This window comes from Microcaecilia unicolor, chromosome 4 (assembly GCF_901765095.1).
Source record: "Microcaecilia unicolor chromosome 4, aMicUni1.1, whole genome shotgun sequence".
NCBI classification, from domain to species: Eukaryota; Metazoa; Chordata; class Amphibia; order Gymnophiona; family Siphonopidae; genus Microcaecilia; species Microcaecilia unicolor.
In genome coordinates, this window is record NC_044034.1 from 74,503,864 (window position 1) to 74,525,406 (window position 21,543).

At 43.6% G+C, this 21,543-nt stretch overlaps 1 protein-coding gene across 1 annotated transcript in view; it reads left to right on the forward strand.

The window, feature by feature from the left end:
• Positions 1-21,543, forward strand: part of MTUS2 (microtubule associated scaffold protein 2) — a 494,757-nt gene that overhangs the window by 248,442 nt on the left and 224,772 nt on the right. The gene's annotated exons all lie outside the window — the stretch shown is intronic.

The window sequence follows — 21,543 nt, forward strand, 5'->3', positions numbered from 1 at the left end:
AACTTCAGTGTTCGGAATTCAGATAATAGAACTCAAAGCACAGCAATCAACAATCATAGCTTAGGAAAGGCTAAAGAGATTAGGCCTCTTCAGCTTGGAGAAGAGAAGGCTGAGGGGGAGATATGATAGAGGTCTGTAAAATCCTGAGTGGAGTAGAACCGGTAAATGTGAATCAATTGTTTACTCTTGTAAAAAGTGCAAAAACTAGGAGACATGGTAATACTTTCACAACAAGCAACAGAAAATATTTTTTCACTCAATGTATGGTTAAGCTTTGGAACTAGTTTCCAAAAGATGTGGTAAAAGCAGTTAGTAGTTTTGAATAAATTCCTGGAGGTAAAGTCCATAAATCGTTCTTAAGGGAGAAACCACTGCTTATTGTCAGGGGTAAGTGCATGGAATCTTGCTACTTTTTTGTCAATCTGCCTGTGACCATTAGGCAGGTCATGTTCAAAATTCATTTACATATGTAGATATAACATAGTAACATTGAGGGGCATTTAGAAAACCCCCATCTAAGTCCAATAAAAGTCTTGTTCATTATAACATCTAAAAAAACGGCCATCTCACAGCGATGATCAAATAGGAAAAATGTCTAGATTCCTGTTCAATTATAACTGTAAGATGGACGTTTTTGCACTGAAAACATCCAAAATGACTAGCTATGTCAAACTTTTGAATGACAAAAAACAGGGACATGAACGTCTGTCTGGCAATATTTTCAAAAATATGGCTACACAGAGGTCCCTGCAGAACAGAGGAGAAGCCTACCCCGGAATTCTATATAACGCACTTTAGAGATCTGTGCCAAAATCCAATCATATTCTGTAACAACGCACGGCTTAACAAGCTAATCAGTGTTGTTAACAACACTTAACAAGCAATAATGAGCACTAATTGGCAATAATTAGAATTTACGCGCACAACTCCCTAAGCGTATTCTGTAATGCACTGCGCCTAAATTTTAATGCGCGCAGGCAAAAAGGGGTGTGGTTATGGGCATTTCGTGGGCATTTCAAAATTTATGCACATTCTTATAGAGTATGGCCCTCTGCACCAAAATCTATGTGCTGGGATTTACTCCACATTTTCATTGGTGTAAAAGGAGGTGCGTAGTTTTAGGTGCTGGAATATCAACTAAGCTTATTCTATACACCTCACCTAAATCTAGGCGCCGCTTATAGAATACACTTAGGCAGAAATGTTTTCCACTCAGATTTTCTAGGCACCATATAGAATTTGGCCCTTAGTGGTTAGTGCAGTGGAATTATAAACCAGGGGACACAGGTTCAAATCCCACTATAACTCTTTTTTTGTAAATAAAGGTGCACAGTAAACACATATAAACCCACAAACATAAACACACCAGGCTACACCCTTCCTATCGCTGACAGTTTGAAAATCCTCGGAGTAACAATTGACTGGAATCTGTCACTCGAGAATCAAGCAAAATCAACCATAAAGAAAATGTTCCACTCAATGTGGAAACTTAAACATGTGAAACCATTCTTCCCAAGGGAAATATTTTACAACTTGATACAACCAATGGTACTAAGCCATGAAGACTACTGCAACGAAATCTACGCAGGCTGTAAAGAACAAATTATAAAGAAACTCCAGACCGCTCAAATCACAGCAGCCAGGCTTATATTTGGCAAATCGCGTTTTGAAAGCGCCAAACCCCTCCGAGAAAAACTGCACTGGCTCCCAATTAAAGAACGTATTGCTTTCAAAATCTGCTCCCTGGTCCATAAAATTATCTACGGCGAAGCCCCTGGATATATGAAAGACCTCATAGACCTGCCAACCAGAAACCCAACAAGATCAGCTTGAACATACCTGAATCTCCAGTACCCAAACAACAAAGGACTCAAATACAAATCAACATATGCATCCAGCTTCTCCTATTTAGGCGCACAATTATGGAACACACTGCCAAAAATAGTAAAAGCAACATACGACCACCTAAAGTTCCAAAAGGCTTACCCCACTGACCCAACATAAGAACAAGAGCAACTGCTACACAACAGCACCAAGAACGAAACGGACTCACCCCATCTCTCCCTCTTCCTACCTAATGTTCCACCAATGTATCTACCATACATGATCCCATTCTACTACAACCACATCTTGTCCTTATGTACACTTTGAATTTGTTCAGACCGGAACCGGGGAACGCCACTACGGTACCATGTAAGCCACATTGAGCCTGCAAATAGGTGGGAAAATGTGGGATACAAATGTAATAAATAAATAAATGTGATCCATCCAGGACCTGAAAAATACCTACTGTACCTGAATGTACACCACTTCAATAGCCTTCAGACTTGCAGGTGTCTTATATATTTAGGTACAAGAGGGAGTTAAGAGAGAACCTGAACAGGGTTCCCTTGGGTCACAGTCCACTGCACTAACCATCAGGCTACTCCTGCTTGCTGCAGTGTTCAGAATGGCCATAATCCCTGCAGCTGACATAGAGCTTGGTTTTTCTTTCAGGGAGAGAGAAGGGGACAACAACCACTGGGGGTTTAAGGAGGGGTCAAGCCTTAACCCCTCCAGTGGTCAGCTGCTCAATTAGAGCAACTTTTTGTAACTTGGACGTGACTGAAACAAGTCTAGATAAAAACGTCCTTCTTTTTAGACATGGACATTTCTTCCCATTTGAAAATCCCTGTTGGATGTCCTATTTTTTGGCCCTCCCTAGTCCCGCCCAAAACATGCCCGCAACACGCCGCTTTGCTATTTAGACGAACTGCAGTGTGAAATGTCCAAATTTTGACTTTCCATCATAAGGATTTGGACGTTTTTTAGGCATTTTAAAATGTTCATCCGCTCTGAAAATGAGCACTATAATAACATAAGGGCCCTTTTAATAAGCCGCGTAAGCGTCTATGCACGCCCAATGCGCACCAAATGGAGTTACCACCCGGCTACTGCGTGGCTCTTGCAGTAATTTCATTTTTGGCGTGCATCCGAAAAATAATTTTTATTTTCGGACGCGCGTATCAGACACACGCCAAATGGCATTTGACATGCATAGGCCATTACCGCCCGGTTACCGCATGAGTCTTTACCTCTAGGTCAATGGCTAGCGGTAAGTTCGCAGACTCACAGCAATTTTCATTTAGCCGCACGTCCACTTTCGGCAAAAATTTTAAAAAGGCCTTTTTTACAGGCGCGCTGAAAAATGGATCGGTGTGCTCCCAAACCCACGCCTACACTACCGCAAGCCATTTTTGGTGCACCTTAGTAAAAGGACCCCATAGTAAATGTCGGCAGATAAAGACCTCCATGGTCATTCAGTCTGCCCAATAAAGTGGCCAGAGTAAGGATGAGGCACCATCCCCCCCCCCCCCCCCCCCCCCCCCCCACCGTCCCGCTGTTGGAAGCAGTTACAGCGATGCAGTCCGGATCTCTACCCTGATGAAGCAAATGAAACCTGACCATGTCGGCATAGGCTCCAATTTTTGACAGTTTGAAAGCTAAGTAGCTTAATTATTGTCACATATTTTCAGAGAATAAATTCTTAAAAGTGAAGACATTTCTATAAAAATTGGAATGACGAATGGGCAGCATTTACATTTGAAAAATTACATGCATTCAGCTAGCCAGGCTTCTGAATATCCACAAAAATATCTAGAATATATGTTCATTGCGACATATGAAATGAATTGTTTACAGAATATCTGTTTGCTGGGAATTCTTTTGTGTAGTGTAAATAGAATTTTGGCATTTACGCAGACATGCTAAGAGGTGGCCTAAGTGCACGGGAAAATCAAGCGCTAAAAGCGCAAGCCGCTTTTTAGCACATCTTTGCAAAAGGACAACCAACAAGGTCATTAACCTTTGCTGTTTGCACTCTGTTTTTCTTCCTGTAATCTTGTTTGTACTATGGAGTGTTATAGTTGGTCATCCGGTATTCTGGTTGTGCACTTAGGGGCCCTTTTACAAAGCGGCGGTAACAGGAGTGGACTGAGAGTACTCTGGGCCTTCGGGCACCAAGAGTACTCTGGGCCCCCCACTGCCCCTGTTCCTCTTGCCTCTCCACACGCTACCGCCGCCCCCTCACATGCTACCGTCATCCCCGCAGCCCTTACCTTCCTCCATGTCCAGCAGCATGTCCCTCGATCTCCCCTTTCCCACCTTGTTCCATCCCTGCTGCTGAGCGCGCTGCTTGCTGCCCATGGTAGCTCCACAGCTTAAAATGGAATCTGTGACCTCTCATGGTAGTCTCGTGAGAGTTCGTGGCCACCATTTTAAACCGCTGCAGCTGGCATAGGACACAGGCAGTAGTAGTGGTCTGAGGAGGCGGCTGGCAAGGGCAACCGGGTAAAGCCTCTGGGCCCTCGGGCATTGCCCGGTTGCCCGAATGGTCAGTCCACCCCTGGGTGGTAAGCCAAATGCAAGCTTATTGCATGCTAATGTGGAGCTACACCAGCCCAACGCAGGCGCCAGCGGTATTTCTAGCCCCAGTACATGCCATTTCCTGCACTGGGGAAAATAGGGCTGTAATTTTTAGCAAGACACTAACCTGGTGGTAATTGGGCAGCACTTTGCACTACCCAGTTACCTCTGGGTTAGCGCAGGAGCCCTTACCGCCACCTCAGTGGGTGGCGGTAAGTGCTCCCCCTCGCATGGCCATGCGGTAAGAGCAATCTTACTACATGGCCATGACTATTTTCAGCCTTTTTTGTCCGCTGCAGTAAAAATGGCCGCAGTATGTGGCCAAAATGGTCCCCGCTGCTAGCACAGGGCCCTTTTACCATAGCTTGGTAAAAGGACCCCTCAATAAAAAAGATTGAACTATAAGGTGACAACAGTGCCGTAGCGAAGGCAGCTGACACCCAGGGCGGGTCGCCGCTGTGCACCCCCCCCCCCCGGGTGCAGCACGGCGCACCCTCCCCCCTCCAGAGTGCACATCCCTGCCCCCCGGAGCGCGTACTTACATGGGAAAGCAGCAAGGGACGAGCGGGAGGGCCGAACCGCCCCGAGTGCATGTCGCTGGGAGCTGCGTCGGCTCCGCTGGTTCCCTGCTCTCTCTCTGCCCCGGACCAGGAAGTAACCTGTTCCGGGGCAGAGGGAGCAGGAAACCAGCGGAGCCGACACCCCCCCAGCAGCGTGCACCCAGGGCGAACCGCCCCACCGCCCCCCCCTTCCTACGCCACTGGGTGACAAATCTGGATAATGGCGCTCAGCTGCCAATCATACCCAGATAGTGCTGCTGAATATTCCCTCTAACTGCGAAAATGGAAATCAGCTATTTTGTGGTTGGTCCAGGGGCACAGTCAATGCTTAACCAGATAAGTGCCAATATTCAGTCCCTTAACCGGTTAAGTTAAATAGCCAAATAGAACTTCATAGATAGCAGTTCTATCTTTGGCCGGTTTTACTTAACCGGTTAAAGGATGAATACTAGCACATTCAGTTAAATGCCAGCCAATGTTTCCTCTTAGGAGTGGCCTAGTGGGTGCAAATTCTTCATCATGTGAGCAACAAGTTTTAAAAACCAACATTTTTTGAGCGCCAGTATTAGCAATGCATTTCTGTATATAGTATAAAAAAAGACATTTTTGTGAGCAACCATGTAAAATCTGTGAGCGATGCACCTAAAATGTATTAGAAATCTTTCATACGCTCCGCTTACAGGGAACGTTTGTGGCCAGCTGACCATACATACCTGAATATTTAATGCCGGTGCCCAGACATGACCATTGCCAGTTGAATATTTACCCCTCTGCCTCCTTTCTTTTTCATATTGTTTTCTGACTCCATAGTTCTATCCAGTCAGAGATCAGATAGTAGGAGATTAGGGTTTGGGATTTTTCCCTGATTAGATCTTGTTGCATGCTGACATGTGGAGAAGAGAGAAAAAGCGTATCTGTCCTTTATTTTTCTGCCCTGAGTGAAGTTGAGGCATAGCCTAGTGTGCGGAGATCCTGGGGAACTGGGTTCAGTTCCCACTGCAGCTCCTTGGGACCCTGGGCAAGTCACTTAGGGGCCCTTTTACAAAGGCGCGGGAGGGCTAACGCGCGGGCAGTGTGCGCCCAATTGGCATTACTGCCAGGGTAGCGCGTGCATCTGGCGGTAATTCTAAGTTTGGCATGCACCAAATCCCTCAGTAGAAACTAGAAAATTATTTTCTACTGCGGGATTCGTAAATGCCAAACTCAGAATTTACCTGAAGTGTGCCCACGTTGGCGCGTGCTTGCATGGTTACCACATGGGTAGTGTGTGAGCCCTTACCGGTAGGTCAATGGATGGCGGTAAGGGCTCAGGCTGTAAATAGGCGCAAACTATTTTTAATATTAGCGCAGGCCCATTTCCCAGGCCCATTAATATATAGTCTTTTTCCCAGCAGGAGTAAAAAAATGGCTCAGCGCGTGCCTAAAAGACGTGCCCACACTACCGCAGCCCACTTTTTACTGCAGCTTTGTAAAAGGACCCCTTAACCTTCCATTGCCCCAGGTCCAAAAAGCACCTTAGATTGTGAGCCCTGTAGGGACAAAGAAAGTACCTTCATATATTGTGTACAGTGTTGCATACATCTGGTAGCATTATAAAAATGATAAGCAGTAGTGTTTACACCTGGGTAGCTCATTTTCTACAGCCATAAGATAAGGACCTACCACTTCTTCTAAAGGACTAGCTCTGAATTCTCAGTAAAATCATAAATTGAGAATAAGTGAAAAGTCATTGCAGTCTAGAGTCCTATTGTACAGTGCCAGAATTGATGAAAAATACTGTAAGGGCAACATCCTTCACCTCCTTGGTCTCTTTGATACATCTGTGCCTTGCCTGAGGGCTCATAATGAATTTGTAACGTTTAGCCAAAGCCAGAAATAGAAGGTTGGCTTTATCAAGGGCACAGAGTATGAGAAAGTCCTCATTAAGCTTGGAGTATAGCACTGGGCTCATTTTCAGGTGTTATTTCATCTATTATCAAGCAGCTCTTTTCGTGTGCAGTGATGGATTCAATAAAAGTGCTTCAGTTCAAGTTGTAATTGAATGTGCATGGCAAAAGGCATATTTTACAAGAGCTGAAAATGGAAGAAATGTACCATCACAGCACAACACATCAGTTACTTACAGCCCAGCCCAAGTAACAGGTACATGATTTGGATTCTTAATACCGTAGACGTAGGCCAAACCACTGTATTATTCAGACTTCATCTCTAAATCATGATCTCTGAATTATGATTCACAGTGCTATCCTTAGGGGGGGGAGGGAGGAACGGAGATCAGAATGACTGCCCAGTGCTTTACTCCTCTAAATGCAACTGCAGAGCTCGGTCACGGCCCAATCTTGCCATTATTTGATATATATTTATTATTTATCTATTTATTTATATGTTTACTATTACCTTTATCATGTTTGATTTATGCACCACATTACTGTGTCTTTCAATAATGTTTGGTCATTTTTTATACTTGCTCGTAATGTTTTGTAATGTTTAGGGACTCCTGATGCAGGCCTGAGTGGCCGAAACACGATTCGTGTCGAGTCCAGTTTTTAGCAGTAAACTTTTGGTGTGAACTCTTTGAGTCGAGTTGTTTTGCCATCATCCTTCCTGTCTCCTTTGCTTTGCCTGTTAACTGGATTGACCTGTGCGAAGGCTTTTTGTTCTTCTGTACTTGTCGCGCCCAGTCTTGCTCTCTTCACAGACTCTCATCTGCCAGCAGGAAGCACGAGACCTCCTACCTATCGACGCCTCCTCAGCCTCCATCATGATGTGGGAAATGCACCAGCGAAGGGGAGATTGAGAGTGAGGCACCACCAGGCACTTTTCTTTCTCCCTTCCTTTCCCCAGTACTACAGAACTCTCTTTTCTCCCTCCCCTATTGGTAGTTCATTCAGATTCAGGAAATGTTATTGGTTGGTACGACAACATTTTTACATTTTGCCAAAGTAATACATGTAGGGAGTCATTTTAACAGTTCTCCAATAAAAATGTTCAAATACACACCTATTTTTTAAAAAGCCACCTAGGATCCTATGTGCCTTTATAAAATGGATCCCCAGACTATCACTAGAGGTATGGAAAGAAATTAGAGGGAAAGGCGATATCGCTAGCTGGGAACAAGAGCTTTGAAAACCTATGGAGGTAAAAATCTGAGGGATGGGGGGAGGAGTCCAGATTTCGTTTTAACAGTTTCCCACGAATCTTCTTTCAGTTTCCTGGGTCCCTCTCTCTGGAACTCTCTTCTCTCTTCCCTTCGCCTAGAGACCTCCTATCCCAGATTCAAAACCCAGGCTCAAGGCACTGCTCTTCACTGAGGCCTTTGGTTTCTCTGCAGTGCTTTGTCTCTTCCTCCCTTTTGTCTCATTCTTCTTCAGATTTGATTTTATTGTAAAGCACGTAGTTGCCATGTATGGACCCCGTGCGGTATATCAAGCAGCAGAAAAATGAAAAAATGATGTCAGTGGTAGCACTCTGCTGAGCTCCCACTTGCCTAATGCTCCAATGGCAAAAAGGAAAGGCAAATTGAGGCTTTACCCCTGTTATCCCCAACAGCCTCCTCTCTCTGGACACTTTTTAAACAATGTGGAAGCACAGCATCTGCATTGTTCAGGAAATTGCCAGCTGCCTCAATACCACTGTTTTTCTTATTGTGATCCGCAATGAATCCATTGGAGATATAGCAGAATATAAGCTATGAATAAAATAGAATGAAATAAAGTGCCTATGTCCAGTTATTTTTCTTCAAAAAAAGTGGTAAATTCTGTATATCCTAATAATAAATAAAAATTACAGGACATGTAGTGGTTAATACTCTGTTCAAATTACAAGGTCCTGGAGTTTCATATTTTGCTTTCTTTGTATTAGAGCATTCTTTCCTCAGAAAAGATTATCTTCTTGTGCCCGATTCATAGCTGTAAGGTATTTGAATGGCTTTATCATACCTTGACTCTCTCTTCTTTCCTATAGGGGGGGGTAAATGTTTGGATCCTGAAATCCCTTTTCGAATAGTGCAGATACTGCACCATTTTCATAGCCTTTCTCTGGACTGTCTCCAGTTTATCTATATTTATTTATTTGTTACATTTGTATCCCACATTTTCCCACCTACTGTATTTGCAGGCAGTCAGAATTGAAAAGATTGAAGCATTCAGCAGCTAGCATACCCTGAATTGCTTTCTGAAAGCATACATGCAAAGGAAAAGAATGAGAAGAGACTTGGGAGCCAAGGTGATTTCTGCAGAATTCTGCACTGCCTCATCACAGCCATAGGAGCTGGCTCTGAGGGTGCTTGAATAACCCCAATATTGAACAAACTTCTTGATTCTGTCCGGGGAGGGTTAATTTCCGTTGGGGATAGCATCCCCAATAATTTTGAAAAGTTGGCTCCTATGATTCCAGCCATACAATTCAGACCCATCTATTTTTGAACGTTTGCAAACATGTTAAAAGTGCAGCATGCTTGAGAGATGCTAAGATGCACAGGGACAAGCATAACTAGTAGAAAGACACACATTAGTAAAACAGGTGTAATATTGTCTGGTGCTGGAGACCATCCCTCCAGAGGGATATTACGCAACTCTCTCAGCAGTTAAGTGTGTACCGTAGACCTTCTGTATGAAGCAATATATGTGACCTTTTTGAAAGGTAGAGGCAACAAAGATTCATGTTGTCTAACTTAAGTGCCTCTTTGTACATATCAATAAACTTTGATATTTTACCTCTGGGATGCTGTTCGCATATTGGTTGTCCATTGGTCCTTCCCTACTTCTTGTCTTACTGACATTTTCTATGAGGGAATCTATTTCCTTTTTTCCCTGTTTATTTGACAAAGCACCTCATGAACGTCTCCTGAGAAAATTAGAACATCTTCGTATGGTATCAATATCTAATATTAAGAAACAGTTGTTTGCACAGGCCTATACTTAATGTGGTTCTGAATTTAAGTTGGAATTAGTGTTAATTATATTTGGTTTCTTTTTTTTTATTGTTGTATCTGTAACTCAGATGATAAGTGGGATATAAATGAAATTTAAAAAATGGGATAGGAGACAGTGTCCTATTGTGTATTGAGAACTAATTAAAGGATAGAAAACAGAGTATAGGGTTAAATGTTCAATATTCTCAGTGGAGAAGAGTAGATAGCGGGGTTCCCCAGGGGTCTGTGCTGGGACCGTTGCTTTTTAACACATTTGTAAAATATGATCTAGAAATGGGACCAACAAGTGAGGTGATTAATTTAGACAGTTATTCAAGTTGTTAAATCATAAGAGGATTGTGAAGAATTGTAAGAGGACCTTATGAGATTAGGAGACTGGGCATCCAAATGGCAGATGACATTTAATGTGAGCAAATGCAAAGTGATGCATGTGGGAAAGAGGAACCCAATATGAAGCAGAACAACGAAGATGACTCAAAGGCGACGGACGACTTTTCAGATAGGAAGGGCTGTTTATTAGGCATGGTGGAGACTCAACATAGCTGTGTTTCGGCCAGCTGGACCTGAATCAGGAGTCTCTTGTATCAAGTAAGATCATCCACTGAAGATGTTTTTCGTTGTCTGTGTATTTAAACAACAAATTGATACGCCTGGTGCGCCTAAACAAAAGATATTCTAGATAAAAAAACAAAACAAAACTTTGAGCATGAACCTGCAGTTTATGAGCAAGAGACTCCTGATGCAGGCCTAGCTGACCGGGACACAGCTGTTGAGTCTCCACCCATCCTTGAACAGTTTTTCTTGGCTGGGGCGTTGTCCATTGTTTTTGAGTCATCTTCGCTGTTTTGCTTCATACTGTATACTTTTGCGGAGATTTGTTTCTTCTGTGTGTACAAAGAGGAACCCAAACCATAGCTACGTGATGCAAAGTTCCACGTTAGGAATAACTGCCTAGGAAAAGGATCTAGGTGTCATCGTTGATGATACTTTGAAACCCTCTGCTCAGTGTGCAGCAGCAGCTGCTAAAAGAGCAAACAGAATGTTAGGAATTATTAGGAAAGGAATGGAAAATAAAAATGAGAATGTTACAACGGAATTCAAACATGCGTGGGATAAGCTTAAAGGAATCCTGTGCCGAAGGAATGGATCCTCAGGAGCTTAGTCAAGATCGGGAGGCGGGGCTGGTGGTTGGGAGGCAGGGATAGTGCTAGACAGACTTATACGGTCTGTGCCAGAGCCGGTGGTGGGAAGCGGGACTGCTGGTTGGGAGGCGGGGATAGTGCTGGACAGACTTATACGGTCTGTGCCAGAGCCGGTGGTGGGAAGCGGGACTGGTGGTTGGGAGGCGGGGATAGTGCTGGACAGACTTGTACGGTCTGTGCCAGAGCCGGGGTTGGGAGGCAGGGCTGGGGAGGTGAGGATAGTGCTGGGCAGACTTATACGGTCTGTGCCCTGAAGAGCACAGGTACAAATCAAAGTAGGGTATACACAAAAAGCAGCAAATATGAGTTATCTTGTTGGGCAGACTGGATGGACCGTGCAGGTCTTTTTCTGCCGTCATCTACTATGTTACTATGTTACATTGTGGCTTACATGGTACCGTATCGGCGTTCGCCAATTCCGGTATGAACAAATACAAGGTGATATTATGGTAGAATAAGGTACGTGTATGATACATACATTGGGGATCTTAGAGAGGAAGAGTTAAGTATGTCCATTACGTGCTTTGGTTTCGTTGCTTCTCTCTCTCTCTCTATACCGGCCAATCAATATTTCCTCAGTCTCTCCTTAACCCCCAACATTCAGCATTGCCCTATCTGCCTGTGTTTCCTCCTGGCATGCAGCATATATCCCTTTGGCTTCCTAGTCATCAAAACAGAGACATCACCTCTTTTCTTATCCTGGTTATGTCTGTGTCCACCAGCTTATCACACTGTTTTTGTACTTTGATCACAGCAGATCCTGAGGTGCAAATCCTATCTGTCATCCATGTTGTCTACTCCCTTCAACATATGCATTTTAAATGCATGACGCAATAAGTTTTCACACTGATGCTTAGGTGCTGAGAACTCAACCACTTCTTGGGTTTTAGATCACTTCTCACGCTATCCTCTTCCTAAGTTGTTTCTATTCGATTTAGCCAAGACACACTTTTTTTGTTGTTATATTTGTATCCCACACTTTTCCACTTTCCCACTCATGGCAGGCTCAATGCAGCTTACATGGGGCAATGGAGGGTTAAGTGACTTGCCCAGAGTCACAAGGAGCTGCCTGTGCCTGAAGTGGGAATCAAACTCAGTTCCCCAGGACCAAAGTCCACCACCCTAACCACTAGGCCACTCCTCCACTCCTTAAAGGCACATATACATACAGACACACACAGACAATTTTTGGACATTCTTTACAGTTAAATGCAAATGCTTGAGTTTTAGAAAGAATAAGGGCGTATGTCCACTGATCCAAGCATGGTGGTCATGTGCTAATAAATTTCCTGAAAACAGATATTTACATGTGTAAGTTCTAGAGCAAAGGTGTCCAACCTCAGCCCTCTTCAGTTCTGGTTTTCAGGATTTCCCCAGTGAATATGCATGAGATCTGTTTGCATACAATGGAGGCAGTGCATGCAAATAGATCTCACGCATATTCATTGGGGAAATCCTGAAAACCCGACTGGATTGCGGCCCTCGAGGACCAAGGTTGGACAACCCTGTTTTAGAGCATTGGCAAAATGAGTCGGATCAGTACAGCATTTCATTTAAACACAGGTTGCAGCATTTGAAAGTGTACCTGAATATTCAATGCCGTCAATGTTATCTGGATATTGGCACTGAATACCAGGATGTAATGTGCAGAGCTGCAATTGTCTGGATAGTGGCAATAGTGCTGTTAACAGAATAACTATCCAGATAGCTTAGGATAGCTTTTTATTCTAGATACCAGTGCTAAATATCACACTAGTATAAGAATATTCGTGGCTCTGCACATTATCCCCCAAATTCTATAATAAAGGTCACCAAATTTTGCACACAATCCTGAGATACACAACATAATTAGTTAATGGGTTAATTAACACCACTTATTGGTGTTAATTGGCAGTTGTTTGGATTTGCACTCACTTCTGCCTGTGCACTATTCTGTAAAATTGTGCGCCAAAATTGAGCAGCCCAAAAGGAGGACATGGGTGGTTCAGGAGCATTCCCATAATTTAGTTCCGATGTTATAGAATTCCAGAGTTGCAAGCTCAACTTGTGTGCCAGGATTTATTCCAGGATTCACTTAGTGTAAGTCTGCACAACCAGAGTTGGCTGTGGGAATTGGCGCTAAGTATTATTATATAAATAGTGCTTGGCACGAAGCACCCTTTATAGAAAATAGTTTCAGTACAGATCTTTATGGTGCCTAACTTTCAGTGCCATTTACTGAACCTGACCCCAGGGGCAGACTGACCATACAGGCAACCGGGCTATGCCTGAGGGTCCAGGGCAGTGGGGGAAACCCAGTGCTTCCCTCTCACTTGCTCAATGTGTGACGTCCTTCTCTCTCTTCTGGGGCTGGGACACACCCATTTCCTCCCCCTCCTGTGCTCCTGTCCAGGGCCAAACCCCTACCAGCAGCTAAATCGACCATCTGGTGCTGGAACTTCCTTTTGCTATGGCCCGCCCCCTGGACCCCTTCTGACATCACTTCCTTCTTCCACAAGCACAGGCAGCGGCAGAGGTAAGTTCCAGTAGCAGATGGCTGATTTAGCTGCAGAGCTAAAGGAAAAGGTCAGTGGCAGGGGAAGAGTGAGGCAGCAGGACCAGAAAGGGGGCAGCCGCACGGGGGGGGGGGGGGGGGGGGGAGGGGAAGAGGGCGGAAGCAGGACAGAGGGGGCCCCAAAGGTCCTCATTGCCCGGGGGTCCAGACCACTCTCAGCCTGCCCCTGTCTGACCCTATACCTACATACTCAGCTATCTAGATTGAACCAGGGTGGTCTGCAGAGATTTTAAGCAGCATTGTCTAGATAATACTGCTAAAAATTCAGGTATGGTCCCAGCCCACAACACTTATCCAGATAGCAGAAACTGCTACTCAGTAAGTGTCACTTTAGCGTGTAACCAAACCCCAGGTTCTATATATGGTGCCAGATTTGGCTGTAATTCCAAGATGCACATGCAACTTAATTGACTAACAAGCTGTTAACTATCAATGCTAACAACCAATTATTGATGTTAGTTGACACCAGTTAGGGTTTGCGTGCATATCTGGATGCACACCGTTGTATAATGTTGGGCATCTAAATATCATAGTGCACAATTCGAAAGGGGGCATGGCCATGGTACCGGCATGGGTAGGTCATAGGCGTTCCAAAACGTCACAGTCAGCATTATAGAATATTGAGTTTCTACATCCAACTTGTGTGCCGAGATTTACACCATACACCAGAGCTGGGCACGAGGACCGGCACGAAGCACTGTTCTGTAAAGAGTGTGCACCTTTACAGAATAACGCTTAGTGCCAGTCTTTTCCAGCTTCCATTTTAGAATTTCCTCCTTAGTGTGTAAATGTAAGGGGACACGCACAGGGGGAGGCACATAGGCAAAGCATGGGCATATCCACTATTTACATGCATAACTTTCAGAATACCATCAGTTACATGTTAAAGTGTTGCATTTATGTGTGGTTACTTATGCCCACTATTGACTTGGGATAAGTAAATGCCCCTAGATGTAGGCATGTAGATGCTGACTTATGTTAGTATTCTATAATGGAATCTGGGTGCTCAGATGCCCAGTACCTGCATATAATCCATGTAAACCACTTTGGTTGTACCATATCAAATCCATGACCCTTTACCCTTGTGAGGGGGTATAGAGAACACTGCCCTTCACCCTTAAGAACAGTCCCTCAGATAGCCTAAGCTACCTTAAAACCACTAGTTCTTCCCAGGGAGAAAGTGAGATGGGTGGGGTGGAGTCAGAACCAGGAAGTATGAAAGGCAGGGTCAGAGTGGGATTAAGGAGGCCCAGGGAAGGAAGAATTGAAGGCCCAGCATATCCCTTTACAACCTGTGTCTAACCACCATGACCTGAGTGAGGTAAGCCAACTTTTGTATTTGAGACTTGTAAGACCTGTTCTGACGTCTGGTTGGAGCTAGACATGGAAATTCAAAGAGAGAGAGAGAGAGAGAGAGAACTTACAGGCTGTGTTTGGGGCGTGGCAGTCAACAACCACAGACTGTGTTTTGAGGCCCTGTCATCCGCAGGCCCTGGTTAAGACTGTGTTATTTGAACTAAAGACATTTTTTTATCTTTTGTTTCTGCCCCTGTGACACAACAGGCCTCAGGTTTCTGTTAATAAAGCACTTGTTTCATTTTTACACCTTTGTCCCGCTGTGTTATTATGCAGGCCCACCCTCAACCCTCACTCACCATATCACAACCCTATATAGAATTAGCGTTCAGTGCACTGCATCTAGGCGCCAAATTTGTGGCATCCAGTTTTAGAATCACCCCCATTATGGAGCAATACGTGTCCTTTTACACCCACTCAGTGTGGATAATCTAGCTTCTACCTTTTTGTGTCACCTTCGCTGTGTTTGGCGCATCTGTGTGATTGTGAGGGTTCCTGTTCTTCTGTTCTCTTTGTCGATCAACCCAGACTCCGCCCATGTGTACATCTAACTGTAAAATACGTGCTATGTAAGATACACACTTATTACAAAATAGAGCTTAGGTGAATTTTTGGCACTTACATGCATACTTCCACACATATGTGTGCATTTGTCATTATTCTAATGAAATACACGTGCCATCCGTACATAAAAGTTAATGCGTACTTTATAGAATTACCCTGCATATGCACTACATCCACAACATATTGCAATACCTTATTTTCAAGTAGTTTCAATAATTGTTTTCCCTGAACTTGTATATCTTTTCAAGCAAATTGGTTCTTCTGTAGTTAGTGTAAATCTAGTCTTTATAGCTACTTCTCCGTCAACAGTCTATTTGAAAATGGATAAGCAATATAATTTGAGATATCTATTCTCATGCAAATTGTCATTATGATGTGAATTTATCATTTTGCTGTTGCCAGCCTAGATAGTAAATCATACTTTTAATTAAGGGCATAATTTTCCTTATCTTTATTTTTTTGTAAACACACTCTAGTCTTTAAGGGGGGAAGTTATTAATGTAGACTGTTGTTAAGATATGTTATTTTACTGTTAACTCCAGTTGTTAGTAACAAGGCCTCATTGCACGAAGTAGGACCTTTGCTAAAATAGCATGTTATTGGTCAAATAACCCTTCTTAATGGTACCCCACATTGATAATTACACCCCTAATTCATTTAGTTCAGTCTTTTGTACCTATAGTTTTGGTTCTCAAAACATGGTATATGTACCCCAAGGGTTTGAGACATCAGCAGGAGGTATGCACATAGCCACCCTGTATAAGAAGCTTCTCGTCCCTCCTGAAGCTACCACCATTGAGCCATCTGCCTTCCCAGGGCTGTGGCAGTGATGACAGTGGTAAAAACAATGGGACAATGTTTGGGATCATTTCCCTGTGTGTGCACTACTAGCTTTGCCAATCTTGCCCCCCTCTAATGTAAACTTCCTGGATAGGAGGGGTGGGACCTGCAGAGCTAGCAGCAGGTCAGACACTAACTGGGCAGTGTTGCAATGGTTAAAGCCAATATTCAGCTACACTGCCTGGTGAAGTGCCACTAAATATTGGCAGCCAGGACGCTAAGCACAATAGGCAGGGACCAATCAGAGGGTGCCTTCTACAGGACCAATTAGGTAGAGCTGCATCATAAAGCTGAGTCTGGTGGCAGTATAAGAGACAGGAAGAGGCCTGAGTTCACTTCCTCTGAAGGTCCCGACGACTCCTGAAGGTAAATGTGTAACCTATTTAAATATACAGTATTTCTTTTCATTTGAGATCCCACAGGGGTCTGTGTTGGGACCGCTGCTTTTTAACATATTTATAAATGACCTAGAGATGGGACTAACTAGTGAGGTAATTAAATTCGCAGATGACACAAAATTATTCAGGGTCGTCAAGTCGCAGGAGGAGTGTGAAAGATTACAGGAGGACCTCGCGGGACTGGGGGATTGGGCGTCCAAGTGGCAGATGAAGTTCAATGTTGACAAGTGCAAAGTGATGCATGTGGGTAAGACGAACCCAAATTACAGCTATGTCATGCAAGGTTCCGCGTTAGGAGTTACGGACCTAGAAAGGGATCTGGGAGTCATCGTTGATAAGACGTTACAAACGTCTGCCCAGTGTGCTGCCACGGCTAAGAAAGCGCACAGAATGTTGAGTATTATTAGGAAAGGGATGGAAAACAAACACGAGGATGTTATAATGCCATTGTATCACTCCATGGTGCGACCGCACCTCGAGTATTGTGTCCAATTCTGGTCGCCGCATCTCAAATAAGATATAAAGGAATTAGAAAAGGTGCAGAGAAGGGCAACGAAAATGATAAAGGGAATGGAACGACTTCCCTATGAGGAAAGGCTGAGAAGGTTAGGGCTCTTCAGCTTGGAGAAAAGGCAGCTGAGGGGTGATATGATAGAAGTCTACAAGATAATGAGCGGACAGATGTGACGTGTTTGTTTACACTTTCAAACAACAACAAAACCAGGGGACACAAGATGAAGCTAGAATATGGTAGATTTAAAACAAATAGGAGAAAGTTTTTCTATACTCAGCGTATAGTTAGACTCTGGAACTCATTGCCGGAGAATGTAGTGACAGCAGCTGGCCTTACGGAATTTAAAGGGGGCTTGGACAGATTCCTGAGGGAAAAGTCCATTGAACATTATTAATTTTTTTTTTAGGAGGAGGGGGGTGCCGGGTTCTTGAAGCCTGGATTGGCCGCTGTCAGAGACAGGATGCTGGGCTTGATGGACCCTTGGTCTTTTCCCAGTATGGTGGTGGTTATGTACTTATGCTTAAAGGGGGAAGAGAAGGCAGTGTGTGTGGGGGGGGGGGGGGGGGGGGGGGGAAAGATTGAGACCTGAGAATTGATCAGAAGACTCAGTTTTTAGCTTCAATCTTGAATAAAAATCTAATGGGTTGATATTCAGCCATCTGTGGGTTGGTGTATTTTTTAAATGCTGCCCATAGTAGCAGAAAATATCTGGACAATCAGCACTGGTACCAGACAGTGGCCAGCACTAAATATTTGGATTTCATAACAGAGTTCCCTGTGGGGCCCTTTTACTAAGCTGCGTAGGTGCCTATGTGCATCCAACACATGGCAGTTTGGAACTACTGCCCGGCTACCGTGTGGCCTGGGTGGTAGTTCCATACTTTTTATTTTCCAATGCACGGCGCTAACCGATTGGTAATCGGCAGTGTGTACGTGCGCTGATGATTACTGCCTGGTTAACACGTGAGACCTTAGTGTTCCGCCTGGGCGGGACATTGAGCGAAAGGAAGACTAGTAGAGACGTCGGGAGCGCCGCCTTCACTGACGCTGCGCCTTTGCTGCTGGACGGAGGTAAATTTAAAAGGGATCTTGGGGGGGGAGAAGAGGGCAGGCAGTTGGGACATGGGAGCGGGAGGGCGAGGTAAGCATGGTGCGGCGGGGCGCCCCCCAGAGGACGGCGCCCTTCTGCCGTGCTTACCTCGCTTACCGTGTTGGCACGGCCCTGGGTACTTGCACCAAAAGTGCTCAGCATGTCGGACTTGAAGCTTTAGAAAATGAAGGCCCAGGTGAAACCATGATGAACATGTCTGCCAAGAGAATGGAAAGGGTTTATAAGGAGAAAGAAAATCAAGGATTGACACAAGATTAATGTTAAGGATCTGGATTTGTTGATGAGGTATCTGAAGAAAAATGGGATGAAGCTGGGAGTTTTTGAGATACAAGTTCTGGATCAATATGACTTAGGGATCTCCTAAAAAACAACAAGCAATGATGAGGCGCTTGGGCTGGTGAGGACATGGGAGAGGAAAAGAAATAAAAGAATGATCAGTTCAAGGAAGTGGAAAAGGAAAAGTAATAAGAACTATGTTGTCATGTGGAAAATGTAGCACCTATTTCTTCATTGGCAAGTAAAATAATGCCAGCCACATAAAAGGGTGATGTTATTTGATGGTACAGAAATAGAATAGCTCTCTCAAAGCCCAGAAAAATCTAGAAAGCGTATACTTTGTCCACAGTCTCCTCATTATTTTTCTATTATTCACATGGATATGAATTTGACTTTCTCTCTATTGAATTATTTTCACTTCATCAGTTTTTCCCCAATCCATTTAACTTATTTATCAGTAGCACATTTTGAAAAAGAAAAAAAGAATTTCTGAGAATAATTTGCAACTTTTTTTTCAAACTTGAATTTGATTTCACATCTGCCATTTTCAAGAGAGAGGGTAACACGTTAGGATTAAAGATGTGCTTGAACTGTAGAAAGCAAATGTCTGTAACAACTTTTTTTCTGGCATTATTTTTCCATGAATAATGCATCTTGCCTTGTTCACCTCAAGTTGCAGTATTCTATTTATGTAGTACTGTGTTTTGCATGCATTTGCATGCTTTGTATATCCTATACTGTGTAACCCATTATACCTTAGATTAACGTGTATTACAGTAATGTAACGTGCATTAATGCCCTTTAACATGTGTTAAGGGACAAATAACGCGTATTAGGGCCATAATGCACCTTAATTGCTATCCACTTGAGGGGCTGACATAATATCTTTCGAGAGCCTTCATTATGAGTAATCAACCTTACTTTCCTTAATTTCTTGTGCTCCAGTTCCAGTAGAGCAGGTCTTCCCCAATCTTGTCTTTGGGAACCCACAGCCAGTCAGATTTACGGGATATCCTCCTTGAATATGCATGAAATAGATGTCCATATATTGAAAACTTGGTATATGCTATTTTATCTCATGACTATTAATTATGTGTATCCCAAACATCTGACTGTGAGGCCCCCCAGGAAAGCTTTAGGAAGCCCTACAGTAGACAACTGCAGTGATGTAGCTAAGAGAGCCCCCTCTCCTACTCTGAAAATCCAAGTAACCTATCAAGCTTGCTTTAATGAAGGTTGCGTTCAAGTAAGTGAATAGTCCTCTAACCTGTGTCTGCTCTGACAGATTGTTTAGTTGTGCTGGCAGCATTGTTAGCAATAAATGATCATGTTAATCATCGGCAAGTGCAGCGCATTTGATGCTTCTGAGCATTAACCTTTCTCTTTTTAACTTAAATATGACATTGAATGACTAAATTGATTAGCTGGGAAATAATGATCTTTCAGGACACTAACATCTGGGATCACGCCAGGATTAAATGCAGGAGCCAGCAGAATTATTTCATTAATTTGCATGGGAGCAACCAGTAAGGCCAATGATGTATTTATATCTGCATCTTTCATGGCTGTCACCCATATCTACATGGGTTGAAACCTGTTACTTGGATATTATAGTTACACTTTGCTGCAAGTTCGCAATTCTTTAAAATGGGTGCTAACATTTACGTATGCATTATCCCCCTAATTCTATAAAAGTTGCCAAAAATTACGTACACAATTTAATTGAATAATGAGCCAATTAGTGCCAATAATTGGCTTTTTAACAAGCAATTATTGGTGCTAATTGAAATCAGTTAACATTTATGTGCGTAAATTTTGGCAAGTGACCCGCACCTACATTTTATGTGTGTCCTGGGAAAGGGGGCTCAGATGTGGGAGGGTCATGGGCCGTTTCAGGGTGGAGCATGCACATGGATTCCAGTTACGCACACAATTATAGAATAAGGGCATTCCGTTCATAAATTTAGGTGAGGGCATTTGCACCATGTTTTCGTTAGTACAAATGGATGCACCTAAATTTACATGTGACCTCTGTGCTTTTAAGTGCTAGTCTATAAACCATGCCTAACATAGGCAGAAAATTGACAAGTACATGCGTAAGTTCTGTTCTGTAAATATGCATGTATCTTCCATAGCATGTATTTGCAAGAGGGCATACACAAGTGAAGAGACTGAGAGGAGTGTGGAAGGGACACAAACGTGCATATCTTATAGAATACTATAAAGTCCCAGTCTACTAAGAATGCTGCTCCTCCTACATCCCAATGGCTTGATTTTGTGTTTTTCACTTTTTTTTTCAAAAATGACCTAAAAAGATAAACACACAGAGCACAAAAACATCTAGCAAATAGCCATTTTTGAAAAAAAAGAAAAAAGATAGAAAATGGCTATATTCCCCACTTGAATTTTGAACGTTTTTAACAAAACGTCCAAAGTTGGACATAGACATCATATTGAAAATGCTCCTCTATGTGTTTCCCGCACTGGAAGCAGTTTCAGATCCAGCACACTGTAGAGGAGAGCTTGTGCTGCTGAAGGGGGTGATTTCTCCTTCAGCCCTGAATGCACGCAGCATACTTCTAATACCTGGAATTGAAGCCGCGTTAGGAGTTGCTTAAGTCAGAGTGGTGTTAGATGACATCTTCACTCCGAAGAGCAGCGGGGCAACTCTTGCAAACGGTACGGCTTCTGAAGGTTTGTCCAGTGAGGCTTGGTTTCTTGACGTCCCCGAAGGAGGAGCACTCTCTGGGACTGGAAGGAGTCTTAGGCAAGTGGTTAACAGCCTATTGAGTTCCAAGCACCCAGACTATCGACTGACAGATTGAAGGAGG